This window comes from Sinohyriopsis cumingii, chromosome 12, assembly GCF_028554795.1.
Source record: "Sinohyriopsis cumingii isolate HCF-2022 chromosome 12, ASM2855479v2, whole genome shotgun sequence".
NCBI lineage: Eukaryota > Metazoa > Mollusca > Bivalvia > Unionida > Unionidae > Sinohyriopsis > Sinohyriopsis cumingii.
In genome coordinates, this window is record NC_142972.1 from 77,043,027 (window position 1) to 77,050,524 (window position 7,498).

Here is a 7,498-nt window from a genome sequence, read left to right on the forward strand (position 1 = left end):
TAAAATTGAGATCAGGACTTCGTGACTGGTAAATATAGAGAGCACGCGTGTAACCATTAGATTAATAAATATCCTAAATATATATTTTTATTAATTGATAATCATGAAAGGAGTGGAAGTGTTGATAGAACCTGCTAAGTCTTACTTTTAACATTTTGTTTTCAAATGCGTTTCTTCACAATTTATTCTATGTTCTTTCACTTTCTTCTCTTCTGTATATTCATTATTAACATCGTTCCATAATTCCATTTATCACTTTTTGTACCCTGGAACTTGTTCATCTCATTCACTCTGACCACTGATGTTTTAGCCGTTGCTAATACCAAAACATTTTAAATATATACCAAAATAAATGTTTATTTTGTGTGTCTCTACCTGTCTTTGCAGCGCATCTAAATGTGCATTCTTTGTTCAACATTGGATAATCTGTGTCACGTTACATGTAATTGAATCTTAACATACATGCTTTTTAAATCCAAACATTATTACGCGATAAGAATAAATAGTATTAATAGCAAGCTTTAGAATCTCCGTATGCTTTCGATGCTCTTCAGAGCAATATACATTTACTGCATCAAGCTATTGCGTCTGCTATAACTCTCTGCATAACATATGTTTGGTAATCATTTAAGAACAATCATTATGTTTTCTTCTTCTGAAGTAAAACTGAATTATGTTTCCCTGGTTTTTATTACAAAGTATCATAAGCTGTTTGAAGCCCCTTCTCAGTGAAGTTTGTTTAATAGTATCGTAAACTGTGTTACTTCTTGGTGAAGCAAGTTTAGTGGTATTATAAGATGTTTTAAGCTTCGTCTCGGAGAAGCAAATTTAATATTTGGTAAAGAAGTATTACGACGTGTGAATTAGTGTTTATTTTGTAATGTAGTAGCATAAGAAAGGAGGAAAAAAAAAAATATATATATATATATATATATATATATATATATATATATATATATATATATATATATATATATATATATATATATATATATATATATATATATATATATATATATATATATATATACATATATATATATATATATATACATATATATATATATATATACATATATATATACATATATATATATATATATATATATATATATATATATATATATATATATATATATATATATATATATATATATATATATATATATATATATATATATATTATTTATGGGATTTGCCATTACATCCGAAATACTAATTTCGTACTAGATACAAATATCCTCCAGTCTGTAATCCTGGTCAGCGCTATTTGTCACGTCAAACGCTATTTAAGGAAATCGATAATTGTAAGTCCTTAGGAGGAATTAAATTGTATGTCAGTATATCAGTTCTTATTACATTCAACAAACTACACAGCTTTAGGAACTGGCCGGAGTATCTGCTGCTCCTCATCTCAAATTGCTTTCGTTTTAATTCAAAACAAATGATCCTATTTGTTCTCACATACGCTGGTTACCACAAATCTTGAATATCACATTCATTTAGTTTTCAAATATCATCGCTACCTCTTAAACTGTGATACCGTTAACAAGCATTCTTCCTTTATGTGTTGCTATTGAATTATTAGCATCTTCCCTAATCTTCATATCGAATTAAAATGTGATGTTAAATTGCTGCTAAAAGCTAAAAAAATGTATAGGTTTCATAGATCAAAGGGAAGCTAAACTATTTCATCACTGTTTTCAAATATTGCAATTAAAACATAAAATATGATTTTCTACAAGACAATATATTCTTGCTCCTTTTATTTTTTGATATTCTGTCTGATTACTTCATATTTAGGTACTTTTGTGATATATATATATATAAAGACCTTTTTAGTAATACTTAACACAGTATGAAACATATATATGTGCGAGTTCAAACGTTGAAACTGTGCAAACAAAGTATATCAATATATTTGAATGGAGTAAAATGCAAATTACTTGTTTTTTCAATAATATATTCCTACTGTTTGTATCTTGTTCTCAATTACAATGCAATAAAGTAAAATCAGATCCAAAACTGGTGACTTTTGTGTTTGGTGGTTGTGTAAAACGTCATTTAAGCAACAAGACTTTTCGCCTTATAGAACACCTTTTTCATACCAGGCAAATGATGTTTGAGTCACTATAGCATCAATATTTGCTGTATTTCTTCAGTAGTAAAGTAATATACAACTAGGTATTACTTCTTTAACTAATTTATTACGCCTATTTTGAACTTGTCTGATTTACTGTCGCTTCTCTTTAACATATTTTGAATTCGTTCAAACTAACTATTTACTGTAATACTCGATTATTTATAATTCTGTAATTAATTTAAGGTGAAATATCTATATAACTCCCTCTATTTCTGAATTACGGTACGTAATCTTACACTTGATGCTGAAGTATATGTGTATGCAGCTCAGTTTTGTTCAATATTATTCAAAACTCACTTCTGACTGCTTAGTACTTTCTTATTAGCGTCCGCAACTGTTAAAATTGCGTTTCTAATGTATTGTCATTTTCAAAGATTTTCTTACTACCTTTGTGTCTTTTTTGAGCAGATATCTGAGCAATTCGCTCTAGTTCCGTCGGATGCAAGTATTGTTGTATATTTGGTAATTCTCCAGGTCTATTTCAAACAGTTTGCAAAGTACTGGATAAAGTTTTTAATCTCTGGTTAAATAAAACAGTAGCATCTGATATATTCTACTTATCTTCTCTCTCTTTCTGCAGTTGACCACTCGGGTGGTCTAGTGGTTAGAGCATCCTCCTTAGAAGCGGGAGGTCGTGGGTTCGAACCCAGACCGTGTCATACTTACAAAAATGGTACTAACAGCTGCCTCTCTAGGCGCTCAGCATTAAGAGGTTAGTGTTAGGACTGGTCAGCCTGGTGTCAGGATAATGTGACTGGGTGGGACATCATGCTACATATCTGCGGCATGATACCCTAGTGCTAGACATACTAAGCAAATGCCACACTGAAGACATCATAGCGATATGACTGAATTTTTTTTAAAGCTACGTTAAAAATGCTAATCACACACACACACTGTTGCTGCAGTTAACTAAATTATTTTATTTATTATTTTTGCTGATATTGATCTGCAACTGATACTTTATTATGAACCTCCTCTCTGAATATATTTCCAAAATCGTTCCGTGTTAGTATCCTCCAAGATCAGGTGTTTTGTGAGTCAGGTCATGTTTGAATAAACAACAAAGATACGATTAACCGCATCAGTTAAGTTTATAGGATCGTCTCATGTACTGACTTCTTCAATTGTTTCTCTTATCTCCCTAAATAACCAGGAAAGCTAAGTGACCTTTCAATTACTTAACGTGGAAATCTATTACTTCCAAGTTCTCTATTTAGTATAAATCTTGAACTTGGTTTACGTTTCGATCAAGCCTAGTATATGAAACCAAAGAAGACTGCAAGCATGTTAGAATTGTGAAGACCATATTGATAGAGACTCTGCCATCACAGTAAAATTATGTGTCATTTAACTATCCACAAAAGTATCAGATTCATAAGTTGTCTTTAATAATCTTGTATTATTTAATCCTAGTTATTTGAGTTGTAGTGTCGTATACGCTGAAGATTTATCACTCAGAATTAACAAATATTTCGGATTGTGTCCTAGTCAGTCAGTGTCAATATTTTCTTAACGGTCATAATAGTCTTACTTACTTTGGCTTTCGTAATGTGAACATAAAGGTTATAAAATTCACCTGGAAATAACACTGATTTTGTTTCATTGTTTTCTTTACTGTATTAGAATATTGTAGTGTTGCTTAAATATTGTTAAGAGCAACTACAGCATAGAGATTCTATACAAAAAGCGATAATTTTCATGTCTGGTATCAATTACATTGTAAAAGATATTTCTTTTTCAGCCTAGCTTTCTACCGTTATTTTAAGAATATTCATCAAAATTAAAAATAAAAGTAAATACATTTTCATATTCTATTTTGCAGTTGCTATCGTCCCATTTTAGCTGTAATCTATTCTAATTCGTAAATAAAACGTGACCAGCAGTTCATCAGTATTATTCATTTCAGTGCAACTAGCTTTTTCTTAATAGGAATTTCCTTCTTCGTGTTTCTTTTATACTTGGTGGTCCTTAAGATAAATTTATAATTATTTCCCAGTGTATTAGTAATAATGTCATCGATGCTGTTTAACTTAAATATATCACAGGCAACATTCGCATCATAATTTAACCCTCTAATATATGCCATCTTTTCTTCAAAAAATTTCAACAGCAGTAAACGCTAAACGAATACAAACTAATGATGATAGTTTTTCCAAGTCCAAGGGTTGAATCCCACAATAGTGTACATCCAGTCAATGAGCACTTTAGTAATTCCAGTGTATGATTTAAATAATGGTTCCAATCAGACTATATCTGAACACAACTCAAAGAGATTCAACAAGACAGATGGTAAAATAAGAATGAATAATTTTATTTATCAGAACAGTACACAAAAACCTAAGGCCCAGTAAGATAACGGGAAGCTATCGTTCAGAAAATTCTCAGGCTATGTCAACATATTTGCAAATCTCTATTACCTGAATAATGGAGTGTTTGTAACGTCACGGAGAAGATGCATTCATTATTTCTCCAAAACGTGTCAGGCCGATTTGTTAAAGAGGCTCAACAGATATTGTGGTATTTGAAACATGTATGCGGAGATTCGTATTAATTAACTTACTTATGGACATTTTTAGAAACAGCAATGTGAACTCAGTGAAATCGGTGAGGCAAAGCAAGAAAAGTCATTGTAATGATATTGTGAAGGAAACGATCGAATAGCATTGAGCAATCTTAGAATGACAATGACATTGAAATGGAAGTGAAGATAGTGATAGTGACTATGGCATGAGCAAATTAATTAGAATGGTGCTTGCATCATTAAACTATAACAACTTCATATCCACAGAGCAGTACAAAGAGTGGAAGAAAACAAAAAATCCGGGGCAATGTCTAACTCTAGTGAGGCAAAAACCACAGTGAACTTTCATGTTGTTGACACAAACGTGTTAGGACTGGTCGTGCTCGAGTTGGTGCAGTGTTTAGTAATGGATCCTATGAGCTCATGTAGGGTTATTAACGACGTAATGAAAATTCTCTCAACGTGTGCACTATACGGTGATTCCAAAAATGACACTCTTGTGTCTATTTGCAAACACCTTTTCAACAATTTCGAATTAGCGTAACACTGTTATTGAATATACTCAGTGAAATTCCAACCTTTCCGCCTGACCTCATTATTAATATAATATCGTATGTAAATGAGGAGGTGACCGTGAATATTAACCAATTAAATAAATGTTTTCGCATTTACATTCAGTGCAAAGGCAAGAACGAGAACACTTGGGCAGAAGATGTTATCACGAATACTGCATGTCACATTTATTCACATTAGGTGTTGGTTTCGTTGCACTGCCGTACATGAACCTTATATGTGGCAAAATCAGCTTTGCCGAACATACGGTTCTTTTCGCGATGATTCTTTTGCGCGCCGGTAAAAGCTCACAAACGCAACCAAATATTGGACATATTTTTGTTGTAGAAAACCCGACTACGTCAATAATACAGATGTCAATAAAATAAAGGGCAGGACTGAAGCGGCTTAAGTTTCTGCCCCTTGAAAAAATGTAGCAAAAAAACGATTGATGGAAAAAATTTGTAGACAATAATTCCCCTTATATAGCAGCAATCGCTCTGGGGGCCTGTTGATTAGATTGTTCGCACCGGATGCTGGAAGTCGCGGGTTTGAACATCGGCCGAGTCATAACAGTCTTATAAAATGGTACTAACAGCTGTTTCGCTAGGCGCTGAGCATTAAGAGGTTAGTGTTAGCACTGGTCGGCCTGGTGTCAGGATAATGTGGATTTGTGGGACATCATGCTACATGTCTGCAGCATTATGCCTCAGTTAAAAATATCACCACAAAATACCACACTGCAGACATCGTATCGATATGACTGAAAAACTGTTAAAGTTACGTTAAAAATCCAAATCACTCACAAATATTAGCATTTCTGTCATGGCTTGACAGCGTAAGATGAAAAAGCATGAAGCGCAAGAAACACTGATTTACCTGTCCTTTTAGTACTTCCTCTGGATGTGCTCCGTCCATGTGTAGGGCAGCTTCGTAAAATAACTGCACAAATGCATATGAAGGGTTCTCCACGGCCAAGGGATCGAAATCATACCGGGGATTGCTGGTGAGCGAGTGCTTCGCCGTATTGAAGCCACTATTCCCAGCTGAGGCAGTCGAGTATTTACGTTGACCGAGATGAAGTTTCAGAACTCAAGTTGCATAAGCGCGTTCGTGATGTAGACACTACCATGTGATTTGCTTCTGCATTCGTATAAACGAAGGAATACACGATACAAGAATGCGCCCGTTTATCGTATCAATAATGCTGCGCTCGGGCACCTCCAGAGTTAGATTGGACATCGTTCTTGGAGTGAACTTGATTAAGCCACAAAACTGTAACAATGATGCAAGAAATAATACATGGAACAAGCAATCTCGCGAGTGATAATACAAATCAGCCTCGAAAATAAATCATTTCCAGTTGAATTTTAAATTGTATAGCGATGAAATCCCTGCACAAGTTAGTGACATCAACAACTTTGAACGCCCAAACCGTGATATTACTTTTAATATGTTTGTTTGAAATAAATGCCTGCACCCATTTTGACTAATCAACATATTTATGCAGACTGTTTAATATTATGTTTTTATTGAGGAGTTGTATCCTTATGTGTGGATTTAAAAGTATCAGCGAAAGGTATACTGGTATAGAAAGTACGAAGGGAAGAAATTTCCTCGCAGACGTCTCATGCATGTATTTGGTACACATCAGTTTCCTCGGAAAATGAATTTTTCTGCGGTGAAGTAATTTACAACTATATCAGAGCCCGGGAAGAAGATTATATAATTCACTGAGGTGCAACTAAAAAAGAAAGTTCATTATGTCATAAATGCAGACTCTGAATGCATGAATAGTCCATCGGTGGACACCCCAGAGATTCAGTAAAACATACCGCAAGTTGCTGAACAACTGCTGTGCAAGCTTTTCTGTACTGAGATCAGATGTGCCAAAGCAACCGATACATCATTGTTGCTCTGTGTTAAGGATTAGACTTAAGTGTTTATTAAATGGCTCGAGGATACATCAATGTGGAACCTACAACCGCCTTTTTTACCACAGACATGATTATGACAAATGATGACATTCGTATGTTTTCCATGGCCTCTCATTTCTGGATGTGCAATGTTGCATTGAGCTTCAACCATTAAAAACTTCTAGACCACTGCCATGTCACTGGTGAATACAGAAGAGCCGCACAAGCCGCATTCAACCGACAGCTGCAAATTGTCCCAACAAAACAAGAAATCTCGTGGTACTGCATAATCTGTTTGGTTATGATAGTCACCTAATCATGCATAAAGTAGCAAAAATGTCATAGTTACCAATGAGTATAGTT